Source organism: Heloderma suspectum, chromosome 3 (genome assembly GCF_057233095.1).
Source record: "Heloderma suspectum isolate Gila_16-S chromosome 3, 16-S_ref, whole genome shotgun sequence".
NCBI lineage: Eukaryota > Metazoa > Chordata > Lepidosauria > Squamata > Helodermatidae > Heloderma > Heloderma suspectum.
In genome coordinates, this window is record NC_139460.1 from 93840138 (window position 1) to 93854590 (window position 14453).

At 45.4% G+C, this 14453-nt stretch overlaps 1 long non-coding RNA gene across 1 annotated transcript; it reads left to right on the forward strand.

The window, feature by feature from the left end:
• Positions 1 to 3246: 3246 nt before the first annotated feature.
• Positions 3247 to 9224, forward strand: LOC146349953 (uncharacterized). Its single transcript, XR_014788824.1, has 3 exons — positions 3247 to 3408; positions 3598 to 3738; positions 8108 to 9224. It is a non-coding gene; the product is annotated as an uncharacterized LOC146349953 (long non-coding RNA).
• The last annotated feature ends 5229 nt before the right edge of the window (positions 9225 to 14453 follow it).

Sequence of the window (14453 nt, forward strand, 5' to 3'; positions counted from 1 at the left end):
CACTGAGAAGATCATATAAGGAAAAGATGAAGGTAATACATACAGGGAAGAGCATACAGAGCAAAGAAATTAACTTGGGTCACCTTCCATAGCTAGAAAATCATCTTTCTTCTGCCAAAGTTTATGGCCGAATAACTCACTGCCACCTTCACAGCGGCATTAAAGCACAGCAAATGAACACATCGTATGGGGAGAATACCAGACTTATAACTTGATACAGAACAGTTTGATATAGTGATGGGAACAAAGGTTTAAAAAGCAAATTCATCTTCTGCATCCCTTAAGAACTTGAAAGGATATGACACTGCTTAAGACATCTTAATTTTTGGCAAAATTCCATTGTCTTTGATGTTGTTATATACACTTATTCAGAAGAAATTTGGGAACTATTAGGGTATGTAATTTAAATTATAGTTCAGATTTTTAAAAAACAAGTTGGGGTGTTTATTTTGAAGGTCACTGCTTTTTAAATTCTGCTAGTAAAGCTTCAGGCACAAAAGAAAACACTAAAACAATGACTGATTTGTTAATCCAGATCTAACCCAATATTATTGAGTTAGTTGAATTTAGGTCTCATTGAAATATGGGAAAAGCTAGCCATGGCTTAAGTCCCATTGATTTCAATGGGAACTAAGTGCAACTAACTAAGTGTGGATCAGGGCCAGCTTCAAGGGTATGCATGGCTGAGCACCTGTCAAGGGTCCAACCCAGCAGGTGCCCATTGACAAGAACCCCCTAGACTTGCTCCTCTTTGCCATTACAATCTGCATGTTCACCTGTCTCTTGCTCTTAGCCAGACAGCGGTGGTGGTGGTGAGGAGGAGCAGTAGATGCCACTGCCTACTTGCTCTCCATCTCTCTACCTGTCAAGCAAGTAAATGGTAGCAAAAACGGGTAATTGGATGCGAAGCAATAGCAGCTGGTGACAATGGTAATGAGAAGGTAGACACACTGAGGGGAAGGGCGCATTGGGGGTATCTTGCCCAAGGGACTTCAAAAATCTGGAGCTGACACTGGTTTGGATCCAAGCCATTGTATTTTTCTTTCCTGTAGCATTCCATTCGAGGCGATGCATCTGGATATTATGGCTTACTGAACCAGCCTTTAGGTGCTTAGGCTGGTGTGTACCAGCAGCTACATTAGCCCAAGGTCCCAAGACATAAATGTTATATATCAGCACTGGATAGATGTTATCACAATGTCACATGTAGATAAGGTTGACATAAATGTTCAGAGCTTGGGTGCGAAATCATATTAACAGAGTAAGTCTGCAGTCCTAAGTGCAATTACTCAAAAGTGCTCCTCAAACCACCAGCAGCAACTTTATTGCTAATGCCAAAGCCACAATAAACAGAACAATAAAGTCAAATAATTCAATAATCCGTGGGATGTATTCTAAGTCAGGCTGCACCCTTTAACCAGATTGTTCGGTAGATTACTCAGAGTAAAGCCTATTTTTGTTTTAGAGTATTACTGTAATGGGGAATTAAAATAATATATTAAAGATGGCTCTTAACTTGTGAAGCTCATTTCTGAGATTTAAAAAAAACTGGAGTAGGAGTGGTAGGAGCAGAAGTATCTGAGTCTACTGCTGGCGAAACTCTTCTGCCACTACTGCACTCTGTGTCCCTGCGTGTCTCACTCCATCCCTTTCACTCCACCTATACTGAACATGCCAGATAACAGCTTGAAAAAGTGGTGCTTTCTGCTGTCTGAAGGTATCTACTAGAGCAGGGGTGGGCCACACATGCCCCCCCCAGGGGGAGTTTTGCACACACACACACACCCCACTGGCTCCTCTGCCTCCACAGCATGGCCTATTGGCCTCTACCACAGCCACGCCACTGGATTCCCAGCAGAAGTGCCCACCAAGCAGCGACGGGAGTACAATTCTGCTGGGAATGCAGGCTGCACAACCACGTCCAGTTGCAGCTGTGGTGTGGGAGGGCTATGGCCCCCAGAGGGTTCCAGGGCAGGGAGAGTCCAAAGTGGCTCCCAAATCCTCCAAAGTCATCCATTTCTGTACTAGAGCAACCTTGCTCAAGCTAAGCAGCTCTGGTTCTGGTCAGTGCCTGGATAGTAGACCCTCTGGAACCACATGTATTTCTCTGCATTCCCAGAGAAATGGCAGGAAACATCCAGACTTAATCATCCTTAGAGGAGATCCATTGAAATCAATGGGACATATGTTAGGAATGACTACTATATCCCATAGATTTCAATAGGTCTGTTTTAAGTATGACTAAGTCTGCATTCAAACTATAATAAATAACCCTTCAGAAAATATAAGGAGAAATTATCAGTGCATGACAAATACATAATATGGGCTGGCAGCATAGATGTCCACCTCTCCCTTCCAGTGGAGTGCAAGCTTTGATTTGCAAGCTGAATGTGAGTCATGGAGTTTACTTATAAAGGAGGAGGACCATCTGCTAGTCATGAGCAGATGACAAATTCATTGCATCGACACGGCTGTTATTTCCAAATTTGTAAGTAAACACATTTTGTAACCTTGCAGATAACACTTTTTTTTTAACTAATGGAAAAGTTTAAATTTATGCAAAACATAGAAAAACATCTCATTTGAAATGCAGCTTTAAAAGCACCAGCTCAGTTTTGACAGCAGAGATTGTGAACATCAATCCACTAAGTGGAACCCATTTTATTCAGCCTGTGTAGCAAGTAACAACACCATAGACAGATAGTGCTGTTTTCGGATGGAGTTGGGTCTACTGCTTCCTTCAAGATGTTCCTCCTTCAAAAGCCAATGAAACTGCATGGTCTGTAATGCAGGTCTGACCTCTGCTGGCCACAGACTTTAAAGACAATCCCAAAAGGAATATGTCTGACTTCTTTTGCTACTTCAAGAAAATAAAATACGCTATATTTGTATCAAACCACAGAGCTGGAGCACTAGGAGATCCAGTCCAATTCTCTGCACTGCAGCAGAGTCATTTGCACCCAGACTTATGAGCCCACATCCACTGATTACTTTATCCCACATCCTTGGATTATTGTGGATTATTCCACAAGCGGAGAGTGCAACCAATCAAGAGGCATCATGCCAGTAGAAAAAAGGAGCGTGTACTCAATCAAATCCAGATGGCTCGAGCAAGGGAACGGGGCCATGTGGCAACATGCCAAAGGGAAAGGCACGGAGACGCCCCCACACCAGGTCACTAGCCAATGGAACGAGGAAGAAAATAATGTGACTTCATATTTACATATGTCGAAGTGCTTCGTATATGCTGCCACAGTGATCCTTCCAACCAGGTAGCTGCTATTTCTTCTTCTTCTCCTCCCCACCCCCCTTATTACACATTTGGGAACAGAAGCTGAGAGATAACACTCTAAGGCCACCCAGTAGTAGGAGTAGCAGCAGCAGGAAAAACAGAATTAATGTAAGATGGTGAGTTTTAACTGTATGGAGCATTGGAAGGTATGAGCCACCCAAAAAAAGAAAAGAAAAAAAGAAGTGGGCAGAGGAAGAGCAAAGAATGGTAAAAAATGGCCAGGAAAACCTTCTGGTTAAAATGGGGGTGGGGAGAGGGATACAGTCTAGAACTGACTTTGTTCCTTCCTTGTCTTCCCTAAAAAGACTCGATGTAAACACCATGACTTGGATCCAAATGTGCCCGTCCACTACTGGAAAGCCTCTTCCATTCATCCAAGGGAGACTTCTGACCTAGAGGAAGCATGAGAAAAATGACTCACGATGCACATAAGTTCTTCCATGTGGGTAAGGGATTATACAAGACCTTTTTATGGCCTACTAGAGTTTATATCAGCCTTCCCCAACCTGTGGGGAAGATAAACACATGTGCTCAGTGACATGCTGGCTGGGGAACATAGGATGTTGTCTTATACAGACTCAGACCACTGGTCCATCTAGCCCAGTATTGTCAACACTGACTGGCAGCAGCAGCTCTCCAGGATTTCAGGCAGGAGTCTTTTCTGCCCTACCTGGAAATACCTGGGATAGAACCTGGGACCTCCTGCATGCCAAGCAGGTGCTGTACCACTGAGCTACTTCCCTTCCTACTGCGGGATGCTAGGAGCTGTAGGCCAACACATCTGGAGAGCAGCAGGTTGGGGAAGGCAAGTTTCTACGTGACACAACCTGTATCTATTGTCCTTGTTTCTCACGCTGTAGCGCAACTGCCTACATTGTGCTGTGCTGCACTGTGAGAAGTCTTCTGCCGGTTTGCACATGTTCCTGGAACAGCATTCATACATTTTCTCCCTCCACTTACAATATTCTAGATCCAAGCCTGTATCTTAACAGAGACTTTACACAATATTTGGAGATAAATATAGAAGTGCAACTGACAGCTGCCAATTTATGTTATTCTGTGGCATGTTTATAGGACCATCCAAGATGTGCTATAGCAACAAAGAAGCGGGGGTAAGAAAGGCATAGGCTGTCGGAGACCTACAGAAACATTAGTATATAACTTGAACTCAGTTAGTCAGAGAATTACCCCAAACATGCCTCAAACTTGGCAGGTAGGTTGGAAGGTATCCAGAGTATCTGAGTGCCCACATCTTATGGCACAACCAAGCAGCCCGAAGGCTCACCTTTTATTTCTGTAGCAAGAACCTTCCCTTGTAGACACTTGTACTGCCTTGCACAACAAGCCAGTCATTCTTCAAGTATTTCTTTTATAACAAATTAATGAGTGTGCATCTAATAATGTGAGATTAAGAACCTTCTGCTTTGTATTTTCCTACAACTATGCAGCACCTGCAATGGCAGGTTAAGGGGGGGCGGGGGGGAGAGAGGAAACAGTACTTTTTAAAAGACAAAAAAGGCTCCAGCTGGCATTCTTAGTCATCTTGCCGTTATCCATTGTTAATACATGAAGAAGAGAGTTTGATTAGTGAGTGGTGTAACCTGACACTAAGTAATTAAAGGCCCGGTCCTATGCATGTTTAGACAGAAAAAAGTCCCATAACTCCCAGCATTCCCCAGCCACCATGGCTGACTAGGGAATGCTGGGAGTTGTAGGACTTTTTCTGTCCAAACATATATAGGACTGTGTCCTAAGTACAGCTAGGTTTTTCACAGATACCTTTCATATATCGGTGACAATGTATAATGTTCTGTAGGTCCACTGAGAACATAATCTTTTTTAAAGTTTTAAGTGGTCATCCTCATCATACCTCCATGGCGTTCTTTCCTTCCCTGTCCCATGGCCTGTTGACTGCAGGAGCCATCAAACAGTAGATATTCCACTTTTCAGATTTCTTTGTCCATTACCTCTGCAAATCGGCTTTGTGTGCTGGACATTAGGGAGGGGCATATCACTTCTGCCTTCATCCATGGGTTCTATAAAAGCCCTGAAGCTCAAAATGCATTTTAGCAGAAGCTTTTATTTAAAGTTCAGCCTAGTGGCAGGCTGGCAACACTGGCCTTGAATCCTTCCAATGAGTAAAGAGTCTTTGGTTCCCACCTTCTCTTTGTTTAACAACATTGATCAGGGAATGGATCCCCTTTGAGTCCTATCCATAAAGGGACTAGGCACCGCCCATAAGGTTTCACCATTTTGACGCAGACCACAAGTAATTAACTTTTTCTCCTGAACTCTGCCTCAGTGTTTCTCCTCTAGAAGGGGGCCTCTTCCCACCATCCACCACTTCCACCCTTGACTATACAGGCTTGGGGGTTCAGGGATTTCCCAGGAGAACAGTCTTTCTCCTTTTGGGGATAGCTTCTTCCTCCACAAAAAGGGGCTGATCAAAGTGAACCCCTGGCTTCACTTTCCCTGGACTACCACAGATAATTGGTAAATGGACTGGGAGTGGCTTGCCACCAGGTAAGTGAACCTCTTAGTTCTTCTTCTCCCCTTGTCCTTTCTCCACACACACTCTCAGCTACTTGCCACCTTTCCCCTTCTCTGTCTCTTCCAAGTTTTAGAGTCACGTCATCTCTGTCCTTTTCCATCTGTCCTTTTCCATTTCTATCTCTTTCTTGCCTCCTTCTTTCACTCCCCCACCTCTCTGCCTCACTTCTTGTTATCTTCCCCTTCAACGTTCACTTGCCACTTCCAGCCACCTTCACCCACTCCCACCTGCAATGCATCAAGGCAGTCAGAATGGACTGCAGAGGAGCAATGGATGCCCAACTTATCAGAATGGGCCAACATCACCATCTGTGGCCACCCAAAGTGGGCCAGTCTCAATGCTGCAGGAGCCCAGGAGAAGGAGGAGACATCAAGCCCTGGTAGATTCTCACAGTCTTTGACCCACTCTGAAAGTTCATCCTCTAGACCTCTTGAGGGGTATGGCCTTTCCACACCCAACAAGGTACCTACACATTTCATAACTTAAGGGCATACTCCTATTGAGAGAGATGGTCACCTCCAACTTTCTCTGAAGGGTGGCTGAAGCACGGAAGAGAGGGCTCCTTCTGGGCTCTGGCTTGTTGTTGTTGTTGTTCAGTCGTTCAGTCGTGTCCGACTCTTTGTGACCCCATGGACCATAGCACGCCAGGCCTTCCTGTCCTCCGCTCTCTCCCAGAGTGTGCTCAAGTTCATATTCATTGCATCAGTGATGCTATCTAGCCATCTCATCCTCTGTCGTCCCCTTCTCCTTTTGCCTTCAGTCTTTCCCAGCATCAGGGTCTTTTCCAGAGAGTTTTCTCTTCGCATTAGGTGGCCAAAATATTTGAGCTTCAGCTTCAGTATCTGTCCTTCCAATGAGCACTCAGGGTTGTTTTCCTTTAGGATTGACTGATTTGACCTCCTTGCAGTCCAGGGGACTCGTAAGAGTCTTCTCCAGCACCACAGTTCGAAAGCATCAATTCTTCGGCGCTCAGCCTTCCTTATAGTCCAGCTCTCACAGCCATACATTACTACTGGGAAAACCATAGCTTTGATTAGACGGACCTTTGTCGGCAAGGTGATGTCTCTGCTTCTTACTATGCTGTCTAGGTTTGCCATAGCTTTCCTCCCAAGGAGCAAGCGTCTTTTAATTTCATGGCTACAGTCACCATCTGCGGTGATCTTGGAGCCCAAGAAAGTAAAATCTGTCACTGCTAAGGGGCTCTAGCTACCCCACAGTTTTTCTTAGACACCTGATTTTGGGCATCTAAGCACAGCTTTGGGGAGGGGGCAGGAAGAGATCTGAAGGCCACATAGGAAGATATCTACAACAGCTTCTGCGGTATCCTCCCCTCCCTGCCCCTGGGAACACCCTCCTTTTGCCGTGTCCGTGCTCCATGTTATGAGGATGGACATGCATGGAGGAGCAGCTGCCATGGTTCTCTCCGCCCTGGAAGGGAGGGGACAACAGTTTCCCAGCTACCAGCTCGTAGCACTGTCTACGAACTCGGAGCTGGGAAACCGAAAAATCCTAACTCACCCAACGCTGTCTAGAGGACATAGGATTGTTCTCTAAATGAGTCATAGCATTACAATACGTACGATCTCTTCCTACCTTCTCAACCACCAGAGTCACTTTTGTAGATAGCTTTTTTCCACGTTGATAACTATGAAACAGCTAAACAAGCAGCCCATGGTTTCTTTTGTGTGGCATCGTAAGTTGTAGGTTTGGATCCAACTTCCATTCAATGCCTTTAGTAGATAACATACTACTTTCTGCCAAAATGTCTTCAGGCACCATAGGTGAGTGTCAGAACATCCAAAATAAATACTCTCCATTGAAGAAATTCACACTTCCATCCTTATTCATGGGAAAAGATGGGGAAAATAGGCCCAAATTAATTTTAAAAAATGGACAAATAATGAACAAAATTCTGTGAAATGACAATGAAAGAATTTCAGAATTTAGAAGCGGATATGAATAAGGGAGTGGGAGAGTAAAAACATCTGGAAGGAAAATGCCAAGCTAGAAAAAGAAAAAAATCATACGCTTATTGGTTTCCTAAAAATATGGATAACTCAAGCAAAAGTGTAAATAAATGCAGCATTTAACATCACACTGGGATTGATAAGGAAAGTCTGACCCTAACTTTGAATAGGGTTGGCCAAGTACAGCCACCTAGAAATGTTCAGTCTCTTATTGCAGCTGTTATAGAGCTGAGATTCGGTTGAACCAAAATGTTTCCTTATTTTGTATTAGTCTGATAAGTGATTTGTTTCTCACAGGAAGAGCCTTTGATCAGCACAATCGAGATGTGTATACTCGGCAAAGTCCACCAATTTATAACACTTCTTCAGATGAGAGTTATTTGTTTGATTTTTTGAAAAGAGGCAACCCGAAATGTATGTGTGTTTTAAATCTGCTTTGGCTTGGGTGTTTGTGTGTGGAGGGGGGGGGAGCTGTTCTTCCTTCCCATGCTTCTTTTTTCCCCTTCCTCTCTTGTGACCTAACCCACAAAGAAGCCACTAAGGAAAGCATTTAACATATTACTGTAGCCACTCAGCTGCCCCACCCCATTACTTGCAATGATGTTTGTTCCACATTTTATGTTGCATGTGATTGAAAGCCTGAACATCTAAGGGCAGAAAATCAAAGCAGAGGTCACCTTTGATTCTGGGGCAAGAATAGGTCTTAGGGGGCAATAACTAAGATTTATGGGATTTGGAACTTGGTACCTGGAAAGAGCACCAGTCCTAGGCATCGGATGTTTAGGTCTATTTAGACTGATTTCATTTGCAGTAACATGTACTATATAAACTTTATTTTTGCAACATATTGCAGGACCTACTTTCAACCTGTACAAAATACATAATTTGTCTGATCGTAGCATTAAGGGGTGACATGTATGTGTGAATGGGACATTGCAGATTAAGCAACACAGACCAGAATTTTTGATTAATTCACATTACTTCAAAAATACTGTTTTGCAGTGGATCAGCTGTGGTTCATCTAGTACTGACTAATCAAGTGCTGAGATATCAGTTGACGTGCATGTGTGCGTGAACCAGGTCTGACATAATAAACCTGTAGGTACTTTATATTGTCAAATTTCTCTGTATCAGGATGTTTCCCCCATTCCACTGGTCAAGTAGCAAAACCATATTGTTAGGAACTTGTTTAGCATCTAGTAGGTGAAGACTAACTCTCTAAATGCTCCCTCTAATGCCTAGGAACTGGTGAAGTATACATATCTGTTCCTCACCCAAGGGGAAAATCCATTTCAGCTAAGAACGTTCCAGATCTTGAATGGAATTTTGATAGGAATCCATGATATTTAAATGTTGTAGTTTTACAGTATCGAAATCTGTCATCATTTTGTAGAAAACACAATGAAATGTAGGCAAAATAATGCTGTTTTTACATATCATTGTAACCCATTTCGGGATAGGGTGTTATCATCGTAGGAAAAATACTGAGTGAACTTGGAGGAGTCCCATGCTGTTCCAAAAACCAGAGGTTGCAATGCATATTTGCTTGGGGAGCATCCTCCCATATTCAGAACTCCAATGACAGACATACTCACAAGTAAATGAATTTGTGATTCAGTTGATTGCCTCACCACGTTTCAGGTATGATGTCTGCCTTCTTTAATGTCTGTAAATCTCTGCCTGCGCTTTTGTTCAGTTGAACTATCGTTTCTCACCTTTCCAAACAAAAACCAACCAAGAACCCTACCACAAGGTTTGGTTTTTCAGAAGCTGAAAAGCTGCTTCAGAAAGGAAGGCGGAAGTGACCTCAGGATACCACAGGGAAGCGGAGCCATTCAATCAGTGCTACACACAGGCAGCTTTGGCAGCAAATGGGAAGACTTCTATTAAGGAGCTGTATGTCTGAACAACATGCATTTCCACAGGGGGCTCACTGCTCAAATTATGCATGTCTGGACATACCCAGAGCTACAGAAACCATGCCCCACCCCCACCCGGACACATCTGCTGCCTGGCTGAGATAGCAGTGCACTGAGACAGATGGCAGTTTGGCAGGCTCCAGGCTCCATTGCATTCCTGCACTGTCAGCCTCCTGTCCTTTTTTGTCTCCTCAAGGCAAGAAGCCAGAATTCCCCACTTCGGTGACCTGGCTCCCAAGCAACTGGTTCGCAGGGAGAAGGGAACTCAGGCATTCTTCAAGTACATGGTGGTGTTCCCAGGCATTCCGTAAGCCAGATACCTTATGTCCCTGTGCAACCATGAACTCCTGGAAAGACATCAGACACAGGCAAAGCCAAGCAGCCTCTTGTGCTGAAGAGTTGCCATAGATTTCTCCCAAGCACATTTCTCTGCAAACAAGGGTCTGTCGCACGCCGGACCATAATCAGGCAGTGCCCACATATGGTTCTCTACAAACAGGACCCATTTTGCAGTGGCGGAGTGACAGGCCAGTCTTGGCTGTGGTGAGGGCTTTCCGTGAGGGTGTGTGCTTCTCTGGAGAGTAGGGATTTCTATTGCAGGTACTTCTGACTGAAAGATAGCAAACAGAGTGATCCTAACCTGCTCAGATGCCTACCTATCTGAGAGCAGATAGGACAGAGCAGGGGGACCATGTGCCCCAGCAGCCACAGTTACACCCAAGTAAAGCTCTGTGGGGGTAAGTCCATTGCCGGTGGTGCTCCTGCCAGCAGCACCAGTGGTGGGCCCTAAAGCGGGGCTTTCCCTGGGATCCCAGATCCTCAGTTCTCCCACACGGGCCCTTACCTATGCCATCCCCAGGCTGGCATAGGCATCCTTGTTTTGCAGAAAGCAGAACCACCAGGAGACAAACCAGCAGAAAATGACGCCCCCCCACACACACGCCCTGGGCTCTTGGGCACCAGCAGCAGTGGTGCAGTGGAGCCAGGGCTCGCAGGGTGCTGTGCCGCATTTTTTATGAGCCGAGATGCTGTCCTCATCTGCCGCCCCCTCAGAATTCCCTGTTCCCCCTGAGCATGGCTGCGATCCTCACAATAGCTGGAGGGAAGTGAATGTTCCTAGCCACAGCACATTGCTCCTTGTTGCCATGTGAAGTATTTTGTGGGTGGCTGGGTCTTGAATGGGCAATTAAGACCCCTGAGCTTCACAAAAGGCCTGCTCCTGGCCAATCAAAACTCACAGAATTGGTTTCGTGATCTGGATCGACGCAGCTGCCTGAAATGTTGGACTCTCCTTGAGGTGTGGCTATGGGGGCTGTCATGATGAGCACCTGCACTTCACAACTGACCGCTCCACCACTAGCTGGCAGGGCTCCTGATGCCACCATGAGTTCTCCCTTTTTGTCCCACTTGGAATTGCATTCAAAGTGTTCCGGAGAACCCACAGCCATCAGCACCAAGCGCGAGGTCTGGTGGCTCACTTCTGACTCATTCAGAAGAGTCTCACCTACTGAATCATCATCCCTGCTTCCTTCTGCTGCCACCTATATTTTCCTTGGAGGTCCCCTGCCCATGTAATGAATCAGACTGACCCTTCTTTAGGGAGTGATATCCAGCAGCTTGAGGTGTTGTGGCTGCAAACTATACTGTCTGGGACTCCGGAAGTGTCCAGGGATCTAGGATTCAATATTCCCTTCCATGCAGCCCTCAGAGGGTCACACAGTGACAAGGAGTTCTGTGAAGTTTCCAGCCCCACCTCTCTGGAATACTTTCCTGCTGAGACAGTGAGTCACTTCCTGGTGACAAATCTCTCCTCAAATTCTTCTTCTTTTGCTCTTACTTATAAGCTATTATTAATTCTCTTTATAAAAACCTTACTCATCCTATATGGCCACACTAGCGTCCAGTCCTAAACTACTGGCCACGGATGGGGAAACTGTGGGCCTCCAGACAGGGCCAGCCCTACCATTACACAGAGTGAGGTGGCCGCTTCAGGTGGCAGATGTTAGGAGGTTGCAGCAAGGTATTAGAGCTGACTGAGTGCCAAGCAATCTACCCTGTGCCCCTAAGCTAGCCTGCTGCCTTCAGGTGTGGTGGGGGATGCTGTCCGATGGCCAGCATCAAAGAAAGATTCCACTGCCAGTTTAGCTGGCTTTTGTACATGGAGTGGGACAGGGCACCATCTTGTACTTTGCCTCAGGCAGCAAAATGTCTTGAGCCAGCCCTGCTTCCAGATGTTGTTGGAGTGCAGCTCCCATCAATCCCCCACCACTGGCTATGCTGGCAAGGGCTGATGGGAGTTGCAGTCCAACAACATTTGGAGGGCCACGTGGAGTCCCCCACCACCACTATAGGCCTTTTCACCAGCTGCATTTGAAACATCATATTTTGTTCAGGAGTGCCACAACTTCCATTATTCTATGTAAAGTCCCAGGATGAAAATTGGAATCCTGCATGTGTTTACATGTTCCTAAGTAGAATTGGTTGTACGTTAACCATTCTTTTCTAAACCTATGCAATGGTATCTTCCTTCCTTCCTTGAAACCCAAACTCTTAGGCACACAGGAAGCTGCCTTTTATCAAATTAGGTCATTGGCTCATCTAGCTTGGAATTACCTACGCTGACTGGTAGCAGCTCTCTAGGGTTTCCACCATCTTTCCCATGTTTACCTGGAGATGCCAGGGATTGAACCCGGGACCACTGGCATGCAATGCATGGGATCTACCACTAAGCTGTGGCCCTTGCCAAAGGAACCCATCTTTTCTGCGAAGTCTTTGAGCTTACCCTAAACAAAGCTAAGTAGGTATCACTGCGTTTGCTTACTTTCATCCATTGTTCCACTTTTCTCTCCCTCCTGCTGTGTGTAGCTGTCTAAATTGGACCGTCTTTTGCATATGTTGCTGTGTCAAGCTCCCAGTAGGATATAAAAAATAAATTAATAGACGTTACAGAGTCATTCTCTCCGATTTAGGAGTGAATGAAAATTATCCAAAGAGCCATATCACCCTTCACAGGACAAAACAATGGGTCTTCTAAAGAACTTCAGAGTAGCCCTGGTAGACCAGGCCAAAGTTCCATCTAGTCCCAAAAGGCTAAACTGTACAGAACTGGAAATGTCCTGACACACAGAGAAGGCTGTAAGATGAGATTCCCAAGTAAGTAAATACAGTAGCCTTGCTCAGAAAACATGCATTCACTGAACATATGGAGGAGGAAAGCAGGATCCGGCCATTGGCAATGCCCTGAACCTGTGCAGTGAGCAGAGACAAAGGGTGTACAACCTGTACATGCATTGCATAGCATACCAGATTGCATGAACAGAGCCTACAAATGTCCAGTTTATACACAGCTGAACTGGTGGATTTTGGAGGCCAGCAAGCATGTTCCTCCCCATGAGCCCTCAATGCAGTGGAGGTTGGTGGGTCTGATGTCAGTGGGGTGGTGAATCTGCTCCGGTTTTCAGTCAGAACCAGTCAGAACTCTAAAGGAGCTATTGCACCTTGGAGAGCTCCTTTAGAGTTCTGACTGGTTCTGACTGAAACCCGGAGTGCGTTCACTGCCCCACTGACATCAGACCCACCAGCCTCCATTGCCACAATGTGGAAATAACTTCTGAACATGGCAACTGCTGTGCAGCTACAATATATGGAGCAGGCAGCTTAGCCCCAGCACAAGGCATGAGTTCATTACTCATCAACAAAATGTAGGCCTTGCACTTACTGAGTTGGTACAGTTTGAGGCTTTCTAGACTGTCACTGTAATGTAACAGAAAGCCACAGGGGGAGGTGGAACCAAAGCCTTTCGGTTCACCTCTGCTGGCCTCTCCCCCACTGATAGTGTCAGCTTTGCTCCCCTCCCACTTGATGCCCATGTAAATCAAGCCAAGAATACTTCACTCCATAACACCTACCTGCTGGAGCCCAGGCTCAGAAAGAAAGGAAGAAAGGACTGGGGAAGTAGGGGGCACCTGGCAGTTCTTACAAATCATAGTGCTGCTAAGCTCCTTTCAAGAGAGTCAAACATAAAGCCATGTTCTTTCTTGTGAAAACATTGCTAGCCTGTGGGTGTCAATACAACCTTCGCTTCCAAGAAATCTGTTGCGGCCCACAGCAAGTCTAGAGAAATTGCATTCTGATGACAGCAAAGACAGACCGCTAGAAAAATACCACACACTTAAGCTGTACAGCAGCAACCAACCATCTTGTTGTTTTCTAAGGATCCATTATTTATTCTTTTATAAAGAGCTAGAGTAAAACTAGGACAGAAGGGTACTTACTATGGGGTTTTGCTTAGATCCTGACGGGTTCCCCCCTCTCTTTTTCTTTGATTGCTATACATTGCCAGGTTACACCTTTCCTTCTGCCCTGGGGAATAAGCAGTCTATACATTCACCCAGCTGCTCCCTTTTCCTTGTACATGTCATATCTCTTCTTAATCAAATTGTGTAATAACCTCAGGTATACTGCAAACTGAAAGAGAGCAATTCATGTACACACCTACAGACAGATTTTAAATGGAGGGAAGGTATGCTGTAATCAACCTTCCTTTCGGATGCATTTAATTCTGTGCATAGGTGTTAAACAGATCATCATTTCAGGGGTCAACAAAGATCTCCCCCCCCCCCGTGAAACTGGCTTGTTACTTTGGGGCAGGGTTAGGCCACTTGGTGCCCTCCAGATGTTTTGGACAGCAAGTCCCATAATCCCTTCCCAATGGCCATGATGGC